Raw genomic sequence first — 23,011 nt, forward strand, 5'->3', positions numbered from 1 at the left:
CGTCAAAGATGGTAGAGGGGAGAGCAGGAGTCCAGGTCAGCCTCGGCTTCCAGGGCCGGCAAAGCAGCCTGTAAACAAGCATAAAGAGAAACAACAAAACAAAACAAAAACAGACAAACAGGAAAATGATGTTGTGTTGGCTGTGTTACAAAGAGAGGGGAGAAACACCGGGCCAGGCCTTGTGTCAGCCTTCTCTCCCCCTTTTGTCTTTTGTTTCTTTTTCTCATGATATAATCAACTCATAGCCCACCAAGTTGACAGGACAACACAGGTACATGTTTAAATTCTGAAGATCATGTTTAAACTCACAAAAGAGAATTTCCCTTCCTTCAGCAAGTCACTTGTGTCGTTCAATCAGCAGAAAGCATCTCACAATCTGACAAATCTTAACCACTAAATTTCTTGTTTCATCACTGGTTGGTGTGGGATTATAATATTATTTTATGCCATGTTAGACCCTTAATTAAAGATTGTGAATTATTATGTAGTTTTGGTTTGCATTATTCTCCTGAATTAGAAGAAGGTGATAACTCTTGCATTTGTTAAACTGATTTGCATTACATTAGACTGCTGATTTATTGTGAATGAATGATATTGTTTTATGATGCATTATACTGCTGACTTATAAGAAATACTGTTCGCAGAAAGTCATCGCCTTATTTGTCTGATTGGAAGAGAACAGAATATACTGGAGTTTTCTGCCCCATCTCAGCAGGAGCAGATAAACAGGGAGCCAAGGTCGTAGCTTAGGCGCCGTGTGAGAGAAAGAATGTGAATGTTTAGGCTTTTATGATTAGGTGGGGGCCACTAGAGGCTACAAGAGTTTGATCAATGCTCCACCATTTTGAGATCTGATGCTGTCTGTGTACGGTGTCCATCTCCCACGCGTGTGATCATTAAAATCATCGCTTGACTCAACTCGGCCGGACGAGTGTTGTTATTGTGGTTTTCCCTCTTGTATCCATCCCCAATATTTGAATCCGTAACAGTTTGGGGGCTCGTCCTGTGGTATTGGGGTGGAAGTTGGAGGTTTGGACGGTCCGAGGTTGTCGAACGGACAGGCACAAGCCAGTGGTCTGACGTGAGTGGGCATAAGCCGGCTTATACGAAGGTAAGGCACTACCTGTTGAATCTATTTCCAAAGTGTGCCAAATTGGTCATGATAAAATTAAAGTCTACTCACTGAAATTACTGGTAGATGTCTGTTTTGATTTTGATGAAACAAATCTCATGAGAACTGAAGCTGAAGTAATGATAATGAAACGTTAAAAGTGACAGTACTGTGTATTTAAAGCAGTTGGACTGCTGATTGAAGTTAAAGCAGTTGGACTGCTGAGTGAATTTAGTTTGATAGGGAATTGGTCATTTTGTGGGTTAGAGTCCCCATTGGTCAGACAGGTTGGACCTGGGTCAGTCATACTCTTGTTTTGGGGTGTTGACTGTTGTTTCAAAGTATTATAAATTTTTCAAGAACGGCAGTTGGACTGCTAAGAAGCGCATAGCCCGGAGGTTACGCTCCCTCCTGGCCGCGGACGCGCGCCCTTGACCTGTCGGCGAACAGGGTTAGTTCAGTTTGGCTTGACTGTGGGGTACAGGGCATCCTGGAATAAGCTAGGAGTTAGAGTCTCCTTACCGTTTGGAACGGTATCTGCGCTTTTTTTGGGCAGCAAAGGTTGGACCTTGGGTGTTGGACACTTTTAAATTGAGTTAGGCCAGAAACTGTTGGACAGATACTGGTTAATTGATCACAAAAAAGTTGGACTTTTTCGGTTGGACCGTTAACTTAAATTTGTCGAAATTGTGTAGGCGCTAAAGCTGTCAGGCCTGACAGTGATTGTAAATATAAGACGTCTGTGTAATATAAAACAATAGAGCTGTGTGTGAACATGCAAATGAGGTGGCCGCTGTGAAGCGCACAGAGGACTTTTGCTTCTTGTTTAGCGTGTTTTTGAGTTTTATAATTATGATTTGCAAACAATGATACATGCCTGTAATTAAAACGCTGATTTTGCTGATTATAATATTACAAATAAGGTTTTGAATGACTACGGTGAATGTTTATGCACCCAGAGAGAGAGAGAGAGTAAAATCTAGGCAGATGAAGCGAATGGATGTTCTCAGAAAAGAAATATTAAGTGAATGTTTTAGTGTGTTAATACAGGTGGATTTCTCTCAACCTGGAAACCTGAGTACAGCAGCAAAAGGATTAATTAACAGAATTGGGACGACAGACAGGCCAAGCTTTGGCTCAAAAGTTTACAGCTTGACCTCACTTTGTCCCCACCCGGAAAAGAAGCTTAAAGGACATCTTCTCCTCCAGTTATCGGTTACCATCACTGGAAATTTTCAGGCAAGTTTTTGGCTGAATTGTTATTGGCACCATGTGTCCCTGAAATCTCACAAGCAGGCTCTGACTCCTGGCTGAAGACATGGAATGCTGTTATTTAAGGTGGGAAATCAAAATTTGGGAAACAAAATAAAAACACACACACAACCAGAGAAATGTATGAGAAAGGCACGTGTTAGAGGAATGCCTCGTTTGAGAAAAAAGTTAAATTAACCCACCTACAAACGCACATACACGCAATGAAGAAACAGCTTACATTCATGAACACGTGAAGATTTTCCAGCAAGGTTAAAGCAGCGAAACTTAACATACACCTGTTGTTAAATGATAAAGTTTATCCACTACTAACAAATAAACTCTCTGGGTTGCAGGACAACAACTTAACTTCAAAAAAAGACACTGGTCTGACCAACCAGTGATGACACGACAAATTTAGTGGTTAAAAGATTCAAATTGTGACATGTTTTCTGCTGATGGATTAATACAAATGATTACTGAATGAAGGAAAATTCCTTTTTTGGGCTTTTAAACATGATCTTAAGAATTTTAACATGTACCTTTGTTGTCCTGTCAACTTGGTGGGTTATGAGTTGATTATATGGTGAGAAAAAACAAAAAAAGGAGGGGAGAGAAGGCTGACACAGGGCCTGGCCCCGTTGTTTCTCCCCTCTCTGAATAACACAGCCAACACAACATCATTTTCCTGTTCGTCTGTTTTTGTTTTGTTTTGTTTTTGTTTTGTTTTTGCAAGAACAGAAGGATGACAGAGACTAAAGGGGGAGGCTGTAGCTTCACATGAGTGTGAACTGCAGACTTAACCCTTTGGTTGCTAATTTTGAGTTACTGATGTTTGCATTGAGAAAATTGTGTTTTAGTAGCTGTGTTTCGACTAATGTATCACATTATATTGTTGGGAATGTTAAATGCTAAAGGGAAGAAAAGGTTTGATTTCACTCATGACTGAACATGTTATTATTAACCATAGCAGGCCACTGTAAAGAGTCAATTAACTTTTATAGAGGAAAAAAAAGCCAAAAAACTCTATTAATATCTATGAATAACAGGGAAATGGTAGACTTGTCACACTCAAAATGGAGATATGTAATAATAAACACTGGTCCCCGTCATTTAGGTCCTTTCATTGAAATAGTCAATTTAAAAGTAGGATAGAACCGACAGGGGCATGTTCTGAGAGGTGGTGCTGCACAAGAACAAGAGCAAAATAAAGAAAAATTATTGTGTTTAGCTTTGAGAAATTCAAATTAAAATGTACCATTACACTCAGAGGATCAATATGAAATTCAATATATGCTCATTTTGTATGTAAGTACATGACTGATGACTGTTCTGTCCTGAGCTTTTGTTTTTACAGCACCCACTTGACCACGCCAACAGTTCTCGCCACCAAAAGGGGGTACTTGCAAAGAATAGGGAGGAATATCATCAAGACTGGGAAAGGTAAGCCCCGAAGGGGGTGATAACACAATAAATTTCACGTATGGTCAAATTCTTAAAATTTGACCCCAAATATGAAAAATTCTTCAAACATTTAGAGACAGAGTGGATAAACATAATGTCGCAAACCACATAAGGATGGAGCATTTGAATCGATAAGATGGTGAAATAACACGCAGTAAAATGTTGATCATGTTGATTATGTTTATTCCAGTGTGCAGAACAAGGTTATTATTATTAAAGAAAACAAATAACGAAAATTAGAAGTGAAAAAACATTTTCGTTAACGGAAATAAAAATAAAAACAAAAAAAGGAAAACTAACTAAAACTGTAATGAGTGTTCACAAAACTAACTAAAATTAACTGAATTTATAGCAAAAATGTGTTTAGTTTTCATTGATGTGTGCGTGTCATACAATAGTCAAGGGTGAAAATGAAGTTTAGTTTCCAGATTTTTTCTTGCTGTGTCTCATTATGCCAGCAGGTAATAATAATAATAATAATGGATTGGATTTATATAGCGCTTTTCAAGGCACCCAAAGCACTTTACAATGCCACTATTCATTCACTCTCACATTCACACACTGGTGGAGGCAGCTACAGTTGTAGCTACAGCTGCCCTGGGGCAGACTGACAGAAGTGAGGCTGCCATATCGCGCCATCGGCCCCTCTGGCCTACACCAGTAGGCGGCAGGGTAAAGTGTCTTGCCCAAGGACACAATGACCAGGACAGAGAGCCCGGGGATCGAACCGGCGACCTTCCGGTTACAGATACACTTCCCAACCCCCTCAAGGTGGCAGTACGTTAGTCGAGTCGTCTGTGTTGCTGCTCCGTCCACGCGCAGAATCATGTCAGGAAAAGTCGGGAGAAAGCGCCAGAGTCCTCAGAGTCCATCATCAGCGAGAGACCGGTGACCAGCATCGCGGAGCATGACGTCCGAGCGGCACTGAGGAGAGTGAACACAAGGAAAGCGGCGGGGCCAGACGGCATCACCGGCCGTCTGCTGCGCTGCTGTGCTGACCAGCTAGCAGGTGTGTTCACTTACATCTTCAACGAGTCCCTGGCGAAGTCTGTGGTCCCCACATGCTTCAAAAGATCCACCATCATCCCTGTGCCCAAGAACAGCAAACCCTCATCCCTGAACGATTACCGGCCAGTTGCACTGACCTCGGTAGTAATGAAGGTGTTTGAGAGGCTGCTGAAGAACATCATCTCCTCCGCCATCCCAGACACCACAGATCCGCTGCAGTTCGCCTACAGATCCACAGAGGATGCCATCGCCCACGTCCTACACACCACTCTCAGCCACGTGGACAAGAAACAGGGTAACTATGTGCGTATGCTGTTTGTTGATTACAGTTCAGCGTTTAACACAATAGTGCCCTGCAGACTGTTCACAAAGCTGAGGGATCTGGGACTTAACAGCCGTCTGTGTGCATGGGTGTTGGACTTCCTCACTGGTAGAACTCAGGTGGTGAGGGTGGGCAGGTGCTTCTCCAACAGCATCACCATCAACACAGGAGCACCTCAGGGATGTGTCCTCTCGCCACTGCTCTACTCCCTCTACACTTCAGACTGTGTGGCCACCCATGGCTCCAACACCATTGTGAAGTTTGCTGACGACACAGTGGTGTTGGGTGCCATCTCCAACAACGATGAGGCGGCCTACATGGATGAAGTGAAGAATCTGGCATCGTGGTGCCAGGACAACCACCTCCAGCTGAACGTCAGCAAGACCAAGGAGCTGGTGGTGGACTTCAGAAGGGGTCAGCACAGAGACTACAAGCTCATTATCATCAATGGAGCTCCAGTGGAGAGGGTGCAGTCCTTCAAGTATCTTGGTGTCCACATCTCCTCAGACCTGACATGGGCTGCCCACATTCAGGTCCAGACCAAAAAGGCTAGGCAGCGCCTGTATCACCTACGACAACTGAGGAAGTTCAGGGTCTCTCCAAAGATCCTCAGGATTTTCTATACAGGCGCTGTGGAGAGCATCCTCACACAGAACATGACATCGTGGTTCGGGAACAGCTGTGTGAAGGACCAAAAAGCTCTCCAGAGAGTGATCCGTACAGCAGAACGCTGCTGCAGGATTGCTCTCCCCCCGCTTCAGGACACCTACACCAGGAGATGCCGGACTAGAGCAGCGCAGATACTGAAGGACCCGTCCCATCCTGGCAACAAACTGTTCCAACTTCTGCAATCTGGTAGAAGGTTCCGCATCTTCCGGGCAAGGACAGAGAGACTCAAGAGGAGCTTCTATCCCCAAGCCATCCGTGCCCTAAACACACACACCCGCCCTCTCACATCATCTATAATTGACTGAGACAGGACTCTTCCAGACACTAAACCAAGGCACAATGTACATTTCAATTCCTTTAATTTTAAATATGTTTATATTGTCTATCCTGTAAAATAGTCAGATATCTATTCATATTAATGTACAGAATTCACCTACTTGCTGCTACTACTGCACATTCACCCAGTGTATATACTATATGTGTATATATATATATATATATATATATATATAACATTGCAGACATAGAGGACAGTTACAAGTACCTGGGGATCCCGCAGGCAAATGGGAACCATGAAGAGGCCGCTAGAAAGGCTGCAACCACCAAGTACCTGCAGAGGGTCAGGCAAGTCCTGAGGAGTCAGCTGAATGGTAAGAACAAGATCCGGGCCATCAACACGTACGCCCTGCCCGTGATCAGGTACCCTGCTGGGGTAATAGGCTGGCCAAAGGAGGAGATAGAAGCCACTGACATAAAGACAAGAAAGCTCCTTACCATGCATGGAGGGTTTCACCCCAAGTCCAGCACCCTGAGGCTGTACGCTAAGCGGAAGGAAGGGGGCCGGGGACTGGTGAGTGTCAGCACCACAGTCCAGGATGAGACAACGAACATCCAAGAATACATTGGGAAGATGGCCCCAACTGACCAAGTGCTCAGTGAATACCTCAGGCAGCAGAAACCCAAGAAAGAGGAGGGAGACGAGGAACCATCATGGAAGGACAGGCCCCTGCACGGTATGTACCACCGGCAGATAGAGGAGGTGGCTGATATCCAGAAATCCTACCAGTGGCTGGACAAAGCTGGACTGAAAGACAGCACAGAGGCACTAATCATGGCAGCACAAGAACAAGCTCTGAGTACAAGATCCATAGAGGCTGGGGTCTATCACACCAGGCAAGACCCCAGGTGCAGGCTGTGTAAAGATGCCCCAGAGACAATCCAGCACATAACAGCAGGGTGCAAGATGCTAGCAGGCAAGGCATACATGGAACGCCATAACCAAGTGGCCGGCATAGTGTACAGGAACATCTGTGCCGAGTATAACCTGGAAGTCCCGAGGTCAAAATGGGAGATGCCAGAGGTGTGGACTCGAGTCACATGACTTGGACTCGAGTCAGACTCGAGTCATTAATTTTATGACTTTAGACTTGACTTGAAAAAATGTTCTAAGACTTGTGACTTGACTTGGACTTTTACACCAATGACTTGGGACTTGAATTGGACTTGAACCGGTTTACTTGAAAAGACTTGATATTTCACCCCAAATATAAAATTTAACATGCATATTATATAGAGATTGAAAATGTGACGTCATGCACGGGTAGAACTGCAAAGGATTCTGGGAACTCGTGGCAAGAGGTACTAGCGCACGCAGGCTTTCAATTAAAATCTGTTATACAGCGATAAAAAGAAACACAAAAATGTCAAGAAGCTGTTGTATTATTAACTGCAATAGCCGGTCGCATGACAGCCACGGGAAGCCGACGGGTAAAGAGATCGGTTGTTATCGGATTACGTCGTTGAAGAGAAATTGTTCGAGCCATGTTTCCGAAGTAACAAAGAGGCGACTGGATTGCAGCCATTCAAAGACCAAATATAACGTCTCAGAACACTCCAGCTCACAGGTTAGTCTGCTCCAAGCATTTCCACAAAGGTCAGTCTGCTGTTGTAGTTAATGCGTCATTTTCTTAACATAATTGGTGATATAGGTTACAAGTAAGTCTGGCGCTGAACAGAAATTGTCGCGCTATGCTCCTTTGTTTATTGTGCATAAATAGTGAATTGTCCTGACACAATATTGCGTTTCGCTTCTGTTATTACCATGGTACATTGACAAAAACATATACTTTTATTCACAGGGTAAAACAGTTGTTTTGTATCACTAATTGCCCAGTGCGATTACAGCATATTAATAATATATTGTATTATTAATACAATATATTATTATATATACAATACAATATATTAATAATATTATTAACATAATATTATTGTCACTGCTACATTTCTGTGATGCTACCAGAAATTATTTCCACTACTAATTAATTATGGTTGAGCTCAAAGGTCCTATTAATAAACGGTTAACGAATGTGTATTTATGAAGACGATTTGTGAGACTGGTAAACTTATGATATGTACGATGGTCTTTCGTTCTACACGGTGCATTTCAAGGTCCTGCACCCATCCGTCGGTAAACTGTACCTGGGCTTGTTGCAGTGACCTGAAGTTACTAAACTTCATGAGTGTATGCACTCACTCCAAGAACCGTATGATTATAAATATGCATATAAATATGCTACGATGAGATAGCTGACTTCATCTAACTAGCAAATGTTTTCCAGGCTACGTTGGTGATGCAGTTTTTTTTTAATGTGTATGATATTTTTGTCATGCGATTTTAAAGCTGGTCCTACAACCGCATCCAAGAATAACATGCAGCTTATCTCAGAAATGTTGGTGAAAATTATTCTTGGAGCTAGGTTTAATTGAGCTGCATTCTAAAGAGGTGCAATTTCACAATTTGTGTATATTTTCTAAGTTCACTATTTTGTCATGTGTTGAGAAAAACACAGATTTAAAAATTACATGGTCTAATATTTACATTTAGCATATAACTGCAACATGCTTTTTTTCGTTTTTTTTTAATGACTCGAAAGGACTTGAAATTCAAAATTTCAGACTTGTGACTTGACTCGGACTTTTACACCAGTGACTTGAGACTCGACTCTGACTTGCCTGACATTACTTGAGACTTGACTTGAGACTTGAGGATAAAGACTTGAGACTTACTTGAGACTTGCAAAACAATGACTTGGTCCCACCTCTGGGAGATGCCCCCAAGGGTGATGGAGAATGACTGAGCTAAGATCCTGTGGGACTTCCAGATACAGACGGACAAAATGGTGGTGGCTAACCAACCGGACATAGTGGTGGTAGACAAACAGAAGAAGACGGCCGTAGTGATCGATGTAGCGGTTCCGAATGACAGCAATATCAGGAAGAAGGAACACGAGAAGCTGGAGAAATACCAAGGGCTCAGAGAAGAGCTCGAGAGGATGTGGAGGGTGAAGGTAACGGTGGTCCCCGTGGTAATCGGAGCACTAGGTGCGGTGACTCCCAAGCTAGGCGAGTGGCTCCAGCAGATCCCGGGAACAACATCAGAGATCTCTGTCCAGAAGAGCGCAGTCCTGGGAATAGCTAAGATACTGCGCAGGACCCTCAAGCTCCCAGGCCTCTGGTAGAGGGCCCGAGCTTGAAGGATAAAAAACCGCCCGCAGGGGCGTGCTGGGTGTTAATGTTCTTCCTCTACACCCCCCCCCAATTTTTGCACATGTCGAGGAGCGTGTCAGGCTACATTTCACTGTGTGTTATACTTGTATAACTATGCATGTGACAAATAATAAAGAACCTTGACCTTGAACCTTGAACCAATTTGGGATTACTTTGAGTATGACTGTGCTTTGGTTAAAGCAAGTGTCTTGTAGTGGAAAGAGACAAATTGAGGGGCAAATGAGGGACATTTCTAAAGGGAAAAATCCCACAAACCTTAAAGTGCACTTGAAAAGCTCACACAAGAAGGCTAACCTAGCTTACCTTGAGAAGGGAGCACACTCAACTATTAAGACCCTGGTGCAGAGATTGGCTAATCTGACCAGGAAATGTTATAAAATGGATTGTCGGAACATTCAGCGTTAAAGTCACCTTTGACAGTCCAGACTAAGATGGCGTTGAACATCTTCAGGGCGGAAAAGGGTTGGTGTGACCAAGGTGTGGTTTGGCTTGTTGTATGTATAGTTCAAGATGATACAGCTCTGGATGAACCAGTTACCAGGGCATGGAAGGAGGACAGACTCAATAAATGAGGAGAAGGAAATTTCTGGGATTGGAGATCCTCTGGGTGAGTGGTTGACTAAAAGCATGCATAAAATAAAAGCTATTTTTCGTTATTGATTGGCAGTGTTGGGTAAGTTACTTTAAAATAGTAACTTAGTTACATTACTAGTTACTTCTCTCAAAAGTAACTCAGTTACTTCAAGTTACTCGTTACTTTCAAAGTAACTAGTTACTAGGGAAAGTAACTTTGGTTTTACTCAGAATTCTCTTGTTAATGTGTTTCTTCCATAACTTTGCCAGTCTTCTAGCTTGCTTACTTGCCACAAGTGCACTGTGCCACCTACCAATAGAAAGGAAAAGATAATGTGCATATTTCCACGAGAGAAATCCCACGCCTGGACCGTCATTGACTGCTGCCATGATTCTAGCCTACGTCACAGCGCCATGTGCGCCTTTTACATCCAACACAAAAACTGCAGTCGTGGTGCTTTTGATTGTACTCAGAACTCGGAAATTCTGCCTTCTGAATAGGAAGATGTAGGCAACAGCAGACTGCAGATGAGCTGCATACAGGGCTGGAATGGGACAGAAAATTGGCCCGGGCGTTTTGACTATAGACCGGCCCACCATTATAGGAAAAATCATAAAGCCTTTGAATGAAAATAAACACTGTTGTGACAGTGATGTACACTCTTTTGATGGTATATATGTATCAATCTATCAATCGTTTGTTGTAAGATTCAGATAATTATTTTTTAAAAGCGAGACATTTTAAATGAGAATAAGAAAGAAAAGTATTTCTTTGTGCCCCCCTCTCCCTGTTAATGCCCTACCTGGCCCCCCTGGCAAAACTTTGCTAGACCCGCCCCTGCACAGTTACCAACTGTCAGCTACTTAGAAAAGGATCCTGGTGTTATTTGTCTCTCAGAAACAGTTCATAACTTCCCTTCAACTCATTCATGTCACCTAAACAGTAAACCTGTTTCTCCATCACCTGTTCAGCTCTGATGATTCAGTAAGGACATCTCCTGGTTTCATCTTCATGTTTCCCTCTCACCAGATAACCAAACCATATCATGACCAGCAGGTTTACAGCTGTGGCTCCAGCAAACATCAGCTGATACTAGAAATGAATATAAAATAAATTCTAACAACAGCTGATCAAGCTTAAACATGCTGCTGTTGTTTACCGCGACATCCGCTGGTTTCCTCTTTCTGGCGCAAAGTGGGCGATAAATAAACAAGAGGGAAAAGCCGATCAGCTGATCATTGATCAGTTTCATGATTGAAGTAGAAACGGGAGAGGGAGGGGAGAGAATGAGAGAAGAAGAGGCATAAAGACACAGAATAACTCCAGCTTTGTGCCTTTTCCATTGTAGCTGAATTACGGGACAAACTGTTCCTTTTCACCTCAATAAGAAACGTGTAATATTTTCTCTGAATACCAGACGGGACGGTTGGCAACTCTAATAACTTATGAACAAAATAAAGTTCAACATCATTAACTTCATAGCACCCACCCAGCTGTATAGAAACTCCGTCATGCTAGCTAGCACGCAGTACGGAAAAAGTCAGAATAATGAAAATAAACTCCACCTAAACTTGGTTTATATCTGACCCAGAGAGACTGCAGGTCATAACTGCTTACCTGAAGTTCAGTTCACACTTGGACCGGCGGCCGCCTCGGGTCTCTTTTCCTTCTGCATCCCTTTTCCTTCATCCACCTGCTGGCCTCCACCACTTGCTAATGTTACTGAATCTGTGGAAGCTCCGCGATAGCCACCACACGAAGTAACGAGTAACGAGCCTATCTAAATCCCAGTAACAAGTAACGCGTTCCTGATTTTGGCATAATAACTAGTTACCGTGCTCGTTACCACAATAATAATGTAGTTACTGTAACGCGTTACTTAATAACGCGTTAGTCCCAACACTGTTGATTGGTAATACATTGATAATTGGCCACGTTTACAGCTGTATTGACTTGTTGTGGACGTAGTCTACTTCATGTTTAAGCACTCTAATTAACAGATTGAAAATAGTGACATTAAAGGAAGAGTATGCAGCGCCACCCTGTCAGACGCCAGTGACGGTGGGGCTCAGTGATGAATCAGGTGAGCTGCATTCATGGCTGAATCAAAACATAGATTCCCCTGCTGTGGTCAGTGAGGGGAAAACAGGGGGAAATAAAATTAAAAGAGGCATTTATAAACGTTTATGTGTCAAGTTTATAAACGGGATAAAAGGGGGTGTTTTACTGTTATTTTAGCATCAGCATTATTGTTACATCAGAATCATATAACAAGCATTGCATTGATCATTTATTGAAGCTTTTGACATTACATTAACATTTGTATTACAGTGATTGTTATAACCTCAGGTTAATCTTCTATTTACAGGTGTCAGGATAATCATATGATCTTTCATTGCAGGTGTAACCATGATCATTGTTATACATATTGCAGTTTGTTGCTCATTATAGAGTTGTGCTCAAGTTAATAAGGGTTAAAAGCTACAGTCAACGCGATGTTTGGCTGATCTATGGACTGGAGTGACTTTGGGCATGGAAGGCTGCACGCACTTACATAACACTGATATCATGCTTTTCTTTGTGATCTTTTATTCAGTTATGTCTTTTGCTAAGTTTTAAGTAGTGGCAGTTGATTAAACAACATTCATTTAATATTACATACCTGGTTCAGAGCATTACACAGATCAACTTAACAATCTGCAAAACCTTGTAGCTGCAATGTTGTGTCTCCATAAGGGACAGTTGGCTCCAGGAGATAAGTGGGAGTCAGTGCCTGTCCTCGAGAAGGAGAGCATGCTCCTTTGCTGTGTCAACAAGTTCATATTCAAGTGAAGTTCATATTAATACAGGTTTTGTTTCATGGCGATTCTGCGGACGCAGGCTCTGGGCGGAGCCAGGAGTTGAACAGATCTAACATGCCAATTAAATTGGTTTCATTCCCTAACACAGGATGACAGGACTGGAGCAACGACACTGGATAGGAGAAGGTCTCATACTTTCTAAGATATGAGGTCACTAACCTTTTCTTTTGATTTTCTAGCTCCGTTGATTTGACACATGGGAATGTGTCAAAAAAGGGGGGGAAGTTGAGTTTTAACATCAAACAAGGGTTAAATGAACATTTTTATGACTTCATTTGTGTTTTTAATAACTTAGGTGTGGTAAAACTTAAGATAATAGTGACCCAAGAGGTTTCCGGACTTTTTTAGAGAATCAGTGAGAAGCATAAATCATTATTTTCATGTTTAAGCATTAATTATTGAAATGAACTGAATAGCGTTTAGATGATAAAATGCCTGTGTTCATGAGAAGCTGAGTACCACACTGGAGAGGAAACCGTGGGACAGTAGGCGGAAGCAAACACATGATTTTTGTGTAAACGGGGGGCAAATGTTAGAGTTAAAAATGGCTAATTTGTTTTTGATGTCTTTTGTTAAAATGAGTGGTTTTAATAATTTTCGTACACACCTTGCAAATGTGCTTATAATGAGTTGGCACTCGGTCTTTTGAAGGTCATAAGCTTCGTTCGGCGTGATGGTCCGGACTGATAAAGTGCAGGAAATGCCTTGAGTGCAGAAGGCTAAATGCAAACACGCTTACACACACATGGGATATGATTAGAATAAGTCCCTGGGACATTCTGAATATTCTAAACCAATTCTGAATTACCAGAAGATCAGTAGATAACAACATTAGATTATTAGAGCTAGGAAGAGAGGTGTTTTGGTTTTCTGTCTCTTACAGAGAAAGGAACGGACACCAGACGAGGTCACAGATATACGAGGATCCTTCGCAGCAGAGACAGACACAGTGACTGCTGAGACACCAACTGGGTCCAAGTGTCATGGCGTTTGGGCTCCGATTAGTCACCTCAAAGGATGGATCCCATAAACACAGCAATAACCATGAAGGGGTTGGCGGAAATCCAGGAACACCAGACCAACGAGGTTCGAGAGGCTCTTGGGCAAAAGGGGGACACGTTCCTGTTCCTTTTTCTGGGGGATACACAGGACACACAGGACCCGAGGATACACAGATCGTTGTTTGAAATCGGGGCAGAATAATCCCCTGATCTGTGCCACGACTGAAGGGTTGTCTAACCCCTGAGGTTGAAGAAAGAAGAGCAGAGGATCATCCAACTGGAAGGCACTGGTGGCTGCAGCAATAAAATAAAGGCTAAAAGCTCCTTGGACAGAGGTTCTAGTCTGAGTACGTCTGAAGGGTATAAGGTAGCACCAAAATACAGCTGTGGAAGAACTGGGGAGTGATGGAGGTGTCATCTGTACCTGCTACTGTTGTAATAACAGTTTTTCTTGCATCTGAACTGCGGAAACACAGAGGTCATCTCACATATGGTTCGCCCAACAGGGGGACAAAGGGCCTCAGGAGTGAGAAGAAATGAACCCGGCCACACTGGATTATAGGGTGTTGGTGAGCTCTCTATTCTAAAGAGCTCATCAGGGGGAGTGTGGGATTATAATATTATTTTATGCCATGTTATACCCTTAATTAAAGATTGTGAATTATTATGTAGTTTTAGTTTGCATTATTCTCCTGAATTAGAAGAAGGTGATAACTATTGCATTAGTTAAACTGATTTGCATTACATTAGACTGCTGATTTATTGTGGATGAATGATATTGTTTTATGATGTTATAAGAAATACTGTTTGCAGAAAGTCATCGCCTTATTTGTCTGATTGGAAGAGAACAGAACATACTGGAGTTTTCTGCCCCATCTCAGCAGGAGCAGATAAACAGGGAGCCAATGTCGTAGCTTAGGCGCTGTGTGAGAGAAAGCATGTGAATGTTTAGGCTTTTATGATTAGGTGGGGGCCACTAGAGGCTACAAGAGTTTGATCAACGCTCCACCATTTTGAGATCTGATGCTGTCTGCGTACGGTGTCCATCTCCCACGCGTGTGATCATTAAAATCATTGTTTGACTCAACTCGGCCGGACCAGTGTTGTTATTGTGGTTTTTCCTCTTGTATCCATCCCCAATATTTGAATCCGTAACATTGGTCATACCAGTCTCTTTCTTTTCTTTTTCTTTGAAACTAAGTTGTTGTCCTGCAACCCAGAGAGTTTATTTGTTAGTAGTGGATAAACTTCACCATTTAACAACAGGTGTATGTTAAATTTCACTGCTTTAACCTTGCTGAAAAATCTTCACGTGTTCATGAGTGTAAGCTGCTTTTCATTGCGTGTGTGTGCGTTTGTAGGCTGGTTAATTTTATGTGTGTTCAGTGAAGCTGCAGATCCGGCAAAGTCTCTCTCTGCCTCCAAAGAAGGCGTTTCCTTCAAAGGTGCCTTTCTCTCACATTTCTCTGCTTGTGTGTGTTTTTGTTTCACCTTTTGTTGCGATGCTCCGGACGCCTTCCCAACCTCCACAAGTCCGTTGGCCCCAAATTTCAACCCAATTTTACGTGTTACAGCTTCTATTAATTTCTCCTCTACTTCTCTCCTCGCTGCTGTCTCGTCCACAGCTGCTGATTCTTGCTGGGTGTGGTTCCCATTACTATAATTTTGCTCTGGCCGCTGTGCTTGTGGTGGGCGGTTGGTCCAGGTCCATAGCCACCTGTATTAACACACTAACGGTGTGTTCACACCGAACACGATAGAGGCGGGCAGAGCGTCAGGCTTACATGTAAAGTCAATGGAAAGGCGCGATGACCCGCGATTGCGGCTCCCGCGAAAATTCGGAAGCAGATTTGCGTCGCGAAAACGCCAAAACGCCTGAAACGCGCGTGAGTGTAGCGCGTTTCAGGCGTTTGACTCGCGAAAAAAACCACGCGCGTGAGTTTATGTGTTGCATTTTGTGCATACACGCGTTTCGCGTCCCCCGCTCGAGTTGGAAAAATCTGAACTCCAGCGTCAAATCGCGCCGCGACAACCAATCAGGAGCTTGGTGACGTGGCTGTTACCTAGTTCAAAGGGGCAGATCCAGCCAAAGCCCTTTATTCTTCAATAGAAGGAAGACTAATCAATGCCGTAGCAAACAACCCGGAGCCGTGACACCAGCTGCTTTCTGGACCGAGACAGGAATATAAAGGACGAGCTTGGAGGAAGATATGTAAAGAGATCGGGCAACCTGGTAAGTTCATTCATTTTTCTTAAGTTTTCTCTAAAGTTTTCACTGACCCGGGGAAGCCGCACAAAAGCTAGCAAGCCACCGCTATTTTCCCACTGACGTACAAATACCGTTCTGCTTTTAGGCATGTTGTCATTTAGGAATATATTTTATTGTTTATTAATAAACAGCACACAGTGGTCCCGCTGTTCATCCGTCACTGCCTCTTTTTTTTTGATTTCCTTTTTCTTTTTTCTGCACCGTACAGCATTGCATTCTGCAGCCTGATTGACAAATCTCCTCCGTGTCGTGTCTCCTGCGCTTGCCAAATTTATCATGTTTGGTTTTGATAACCATCACGTCCAATAGAAAAAACAGCACAAAAACACCCATAACTATGAGCCTCATTCGGAAATAGAGACCTGCACCGCGAGGGGAAAAGGCGCACGAAAGTGGCAGGCAGATGAAGACAAACCGCGGCATAATAATACTTTTACGTTTTGCAATCTACAAAGGTTTGCACTTTGAGAATCAATTGTGAGAACTGTGACCAATGTTCATGTGTGTGTGTGTGGAAAAAAGTGTATAAAGTGCGTGGCCAGGGGCTAGTTATTCTGAGAACCCCTGATTATATCCTGTTTTTTTTTTTTTTTTTCAATGTTGAAATTAAAATCTAGTAGCAGCCTTCTCATTTCTTTGTGTTTTGTGCTGTTTTACAGGCCCACAGGGGAGGACGGCTCCGAGGCAGATGAGGGGCGGGTCCCAGGACGGTCCATCGGCGCTGGAGCTGGCCATCCTGGTGTCCCTGAAGAGTCCACACCAGTCTCCAATTGTGCATTTCCTCCTCAGCCTTGTTCCTGCTCTGGAGAGCAGCTGGTCCTTTTTATTCCTGTCTCTCTGTAAATACTTATATTTTATATATTTATGTTTAATGTTTTTCTGTTTGAGAATTCTAATATTATTTCAAATAAATTTTTATAATGACTAATGTCTCAGTTCTACTACACAGCAAAGAATTTATTTCATATTATACTAATGACAAAATATACTGATACAGTGGGATGCAAAAGTTTGGGCAACCTTGTTAATAGACATCATTTTCCTGTATAAATCGTTGGTTGTTACAATAAAAAATGTCAGTTAAATATATCATACAGGAGACACACACAGTGATATTTGAGAAGTGAAAAGAAGTTTACTGGATTTACAAAAAGTGTTCAATAATTGTTTAAACAAAATCAAGCAGGTGCATAAATTTGGACACCACAAAAAAGAAATGAAATAAATATTTAGTGTATATCAATGTGTGTGTCTCCTATATGATATATGTGCTGCACAGCACAGAGGGAAGTTCCAGCGCTCCTGGAATCCCTCTGTGATGGACCGCCAGTCTCCAGGTGAAGGCACAGCCATGAAGTTGTCCACTAGACAGTAGGGCTGCCACAAACGATTATTTTGATAGTCGACTAGTCACCGATTATTTTTGCGATTAGTCGACTAATCAGATCATCATCCATTGGACGTAAAACTACAGCTTATTGCACCAGCAGCATCTGCTCTTATATAACTATCATTAGCTTACAGCTTTAAGTGTTTCAGGTCTCTGCTAACTAAAAATAAAGACAAGATGATAGTTTATTAAATTTTAATGAAATTTGCAGATTGTTTGGGTGAAGTTTAATAAACTCCTTGCTATCTAAAATATAACAGGACACCGGAGTAAATTCTGGAGCATCTCACACTTCTCATAATCAGCTGTCTGCTTGACGTTTATTCAGCTGTGTAAAAACTATAACTTTAATCTCAGACAAACTGATTTACTCAGGAAATAAAATACTAAAAAAAAGCCAAACAATAACATTTTAAGTTATCTAAGTGACTCATATATATTTAACCTGAGTAGCGAAAGACGGCGGTGGGTTTGAAAACGATTTGCGGGGAGTCCAGTGTTCTCACTGCGCTAGTGACCTAGCCCCTAGCTAGCTATCGAGCTAGTGGGTAACAGACATCTCCGAAAACGTCGGAGCGCTTTTGAAAATATGTGGTGTCCTGATAAACTGAGCAGATATTTGAGGTTTACACAGCTACATTCTCGCCTGAAAATATGTTAAACGTTTATTTTGTGACCCAGAAAGAATAATAAGAGTAACATTAAACCTAACTAGCTGCCGCCATTGTTGGAAACTGCGCTGGGCCGCGCTATGAATTCTGGGACACAGCTGCTGCTTCTTTTTCTTCTTCTTCGGGGTTTAACGGCAGCTGACACATTTCCAGTTCACGCGCGTTAAAATATGATATTTGGGGGCGCGAGGGATTTTTCTTGGACACGCGTAGAGGTTGCGAATGTGCAGGCGTCAAGTTAGGGGCGTTTGGGGATTTTTTCACGCGCCCATCGCGTTCGGTGTGAACACACGGTAAGAGATTTATTTAATATCATTTTCATCACTGTTAAATAGACAAGCAGGCAACACGCCCAGCTTTACAGCGCAAACTGCATGCCAGTCTCACAACACATTCCTCTCTCTGCTTCTCCATAATTCTCCACTCTCCCTTTATTTCTCCTTTCTCTACATCAAATTTAAAACCCAACATATTTCACACCACTACTCACCTGTTACTGCTTTGACTCCTCTTTTTTCTTTACACCACAGAGAATGTCACCCAATTAAGCCTGTCTATCTCTATGTGGCTCCAAATTACCCTCTTTCTCTCTTTCTCATTTAATTTTACATACTCGTCAGGGGACAGGCACAAAGCAATCAACAACTTCTACCACTGAAGCGAGTAATTCAACCTTTTTAACTAATATAGAACTCAAAATATTATCTTGTTCTATTCCGGAATAAATGTAAACTCGTGATTACACAGCAGTTTCAGTGTTATTCTGTAGCTAATGCGGGGTCCTTAATTCCCAAGTCGCCACCTCAGTTAACCAGACACCGCTGGACCTGCCTGTGCGTCCACAGACGGGGGTTGCCACACCATGAACAAAATCAATTTCCACAGGTCCACTAGGCATCAACCTTAGGTCTTAAAATATCGTCTTCGCACTAGTGTCCTCCAATTCACACATTAACCGTCACTGTCACCGTGTTCATGTTTCACACGCAGAAACACACACAGAAACCTCTGAGCTCAACTTACAGTTTCTTGCCACAAAAGCCAGTCATAGACAAAGTTAAATGTGGAAGGTAACGTGGGCTGCAACTCTAGTCTCAACGTAGAATGTTTTTAGTTTCTTGCTAGAGCCAGTTCCTATGACACTGGAATTCAGCCTCAACTTATGATGTTAGTATCGCGTGCCGAAAACCAGACACCGACAATTTAATGTGAAAATACATGTAACTTAGCGAACAGATTAATTTAGAATTTCCAGTATGCACATTTGGTATTTATAATACAACAGGCTGTGCTTACCTTTCTATATGTGGACCGGTCCTCTGCTCGCCTTGCCTCACGATCTCACCACAGGCCAAATCTGCCTTCCTCAGCACACCAAAGATCCGGGTCACGCAGCACCAAATTGTTAAATCCTCCCAATTCTTTTGATCTTTGGGCTGAAGGAAGGACAATACTCGGTTTATAATTGCTCAATCAACAATCTTTTATTTCATACAATTCAACACTTTATGAGCATAAACCATCTGGAGGGGAGATGAGCGCGGGAGTGTCTGAGCGTTCCTCACATTCTTATAGCTTCAGCCGCCCTCCACCTAGTCATAAAAACCTAAACATCCACATTCTTTCTCTCTCTCAGTGAACCTGAGTTATGACCTTGGCTTCCTGTACAGTATGTTCTGTTCTTTTCTAATCAGACAAAAAAGGCGATGACTCTCTGAAAACAGTATTTCTTATACCTCAGCAGTATAATGCATCATAAAACAATATCATTCATTCACAATAAATCAGCAGTCTAATGTAATACAAATCAGTTTAATAAGTGTAATAGTTATCACCTTCTTCTAAGTCAGGAGAATAATGCAAACTAAAACTACATAATGATTTCACAATCTTTAATTAGGGGTATAACGTGGCATAAGATAATATAATAATCTCACATTAGACATTGGTGTATATTTAATTCAAGAAACATATTGTATTTCTGAGATTCACACCTTTACACACTCTTTGGACAGAGGTAGCACCGTTCCAGCCTGTCACACGGGCAGATGTCTGTACTTGTGCTAACACACAACTGGTATTGGTTGCGAGGGTCTTGGGATGCATTGCTGTTTCTGAAACAACGTGTTGTTGAGAGAAGGATGATGGTCGGTGAGCGTTAGATGTTTGCATTTTGACTTGGTTGAAATTGTGGACAATTGCAATTAAACCCTTTTATGAGATATTTATACCCGATTGAACAAGAAACAGTCTCTAACAGACAACCCAGTAGTCTGAGATGCATAAGTCAAAGGCATATCCAAAAAGCATATAGCACCACCTCCCCACACTGCATGGCCTTGCCCCACAACAGGTTTCATAGCCCATCTATTGTTTGTTAAGCAGAAAGAAAATCCCTAAGTGAGATATTTCACTCGGGATAAATAAAGTACTATCAATCAATCAATCAATCAATCATGCACGGTTACAAGGTGTGTAATATGTCAATTTATTATTATATGCCAGTTAGTAGAATTACCTTCTTTAATAATGCAGCTGCACATTTATCATATTTTTTCCTCAAGCATATGATGACATAAGATCAAATTTTATGTTACTAGTAATGAATGTTCATAAGATTTTCTTTTTATCTCATTGAAATTATAAATTGATCATCCTGGAATTGCAACTTGTATCTGTCTATAACCTTTAAACTGTTTGGTTTGGCTTTGATCGACTATATTTGTGAAATTATTATAGCATCAGTTCCATGTAATAGCATTAAATGTATCTTATACACAACAATGAATGATCAGAAGAGTTTTTATTTTTTTTTGTAAATAGGCGTTTTCAGTGTACGAGCTTCAGGTTTACCATAAAGGGCCAAATCATCTGTTTTTAGAAAATTATTTGACCCTCATAAAACCTTTTTTAAAGTTATAATGTTGCTTAATTCTGTTCACTAATGTTTCAAACATGATGTGATTTTTTTTTAAACGTACCTTGCAACTTTTTCCACCAGAGTTCACATTTGTAGCATCCCTTTGCCTTTGCTAACTGAAACAGTCTACCACTTTAAGACAGATTGACATTCATTTCATTTTTTTTTTTATTGTGAGTAACAGGTTAAGCTTATTTCAGTGCATATTTCACAAAGATATTGGGACTCAAACTATGCTGTGCATGTGCTGAGCAGAATATTATATACAGAAGGATCACAGGATGGCAGGAAAACTCATACACAGAGAATGAATATAATAATTATGGATTACAAAAGAAGACCTAACCATAAAGCAAAACCAGAGAATAGAATAATGAAAAATAAAACAAGGTATAAACTAGAACACAATAGAATGCATGCCTTAAAATATTTAAGCTGGGGTTAGTGTCTGTCCCTTTACATTTCCATGATGCTAATAGATGATTCCAATTAATTTCAATCAGGATTTAATGGAATTTATGATAAGAGAAGGTTTGATCCTGTGCAGAAATAATAGTCGCATATGTTTTAATCTTACACAGAGTTTTCTATCTACAAACAGCTAAGCTGTGCTTGTGGCTGTAGAGCCAAAACTCACAATGCCAGCAGCAGAAAGAGGGAATGATATTCCTGAAGACTTCGTCCGACTAACCTTGGTTGAGGTCTCCCCATATAGTGACACCTCGTCAAATAGAGGGGCTGAACCCAAAAATTCATAGCACAGACTACATAAGAAGTATGGATACAATACTTATTTACAACTTGTTTCAGAAATAGATAAATACATTGCTCCACAATGCAAACTACACTGGGTGATTGTTTAACAAAGTATTCTTTGCCATTGCTTTGTAGTAATGTAATCATTTTTATTTGATTTTGTTTATTTTATTTAATCAATAATTCTTACATATTCCTGTTATGCCACATTACTGCAACACTGTGAGACTTAGGGGGGCTTATTAGTGAACAGATGGGCTGGGTAATTTTTAACAAAGGATGGGGTGAATAAATGAAGTAATGGAATTGAGGTCATAGACATAGAGTATTTGTATTTTGGCTGCTTCCATGTTTTTTAGTGAGGACAAAAATGCTGATATTTAGATAACAAGGTGAAGTTATCAAAAAATGCCAGCAAGTTCGGTTACAAGCTACATTCATAAACAAAACAGACACAGATACTTGCTACATAACAGACTGCAAAATGCAACAATTTTACTCATTAAAAGCAGTCATTTCTTTGATGGACTGTAAGTGCTGAATGGTTCCTATATAGTGCCTAGGCGCTTCATTCACACCAGCACTGTCTTTCCCTTCCTATGTGCTTCTATCTAACATTCACACACATTCATACTTGGTGTCTCTATCTTAGTATCTTGCCCAATGATAGTTGGCATGCATGTCAGTTTTAAAGAAAATGTCAGACCACAAAATTGTTCATTCTGTTATATTTTATTTATATAGCTGCAAATCACAGCAGCATTCACAGAAAAACAAACATGCTGTTGGACATGGGAGTTTATGGGGAGTGACTTCTGTTTGGAGGGAGCAGGCTGCTGCTTACTTTAGGCCCCTCTCACACTGCCTAGAGTGCAGTTGGTGATTGTCTGAAATGACTCACCACAATGATATGACAACCATTTGTTTGACAGCTAATGAGAAGAAAAAAATAACACTGGTTACGTAATGCAGTCTTCATAATCTCATGTCATGAATTGTAATTGTACGCTGAACTAAAATTGTCCATACAGTAAAAAAGCAGCTGTAAATGAAACCTTACTGTAATTTTTAATTACAAATGAAGCCAAACTGATTTTCTGACTTAGTAACGTAAGTTTTTTTTTTGTTTGCTTGTTTTGGAGTGTCTATTCCTACTACAAGTATAACACAGATT

General features: G+C 41.4%; 1 long non-coding RNA gene across 1 annotated transcript; it reads left to right on the forward strand.

The window, feature by feature from the left end:
- Positions 1-813: 813 nt before the first annotated feature.
- On the forward strand, positions 814-22,887 carry LOC120743442. Its single transcript, XR_005698194.1, has 3 exons — positions 814-1,830; positions 4,874-4,879; positions 22,877-22,887. It is a non-coding gene; the product is annotated as an uncharacterized LOC120743442 (long non-coding RNA).
- Positions 22,888-23,011: the final 124 nt, after the last annotated feature.

Source organism: Simochromis diagramma, unplaced genomic scaffold, assembly GCF_900408965.1.
Source record: "Simochromis diagramma unplaced genomic scaffold, fSimDia1.1 OVJJ01000715.1, whole genome shotgun sequence".
In the NCBI taxonomy this organism is placed as follows: Eukaryota; Metazoa; Chordata; class Actinopteri; order Cichliformes; family Cichlidae; genus Simochromis; species Simochromis diagramma.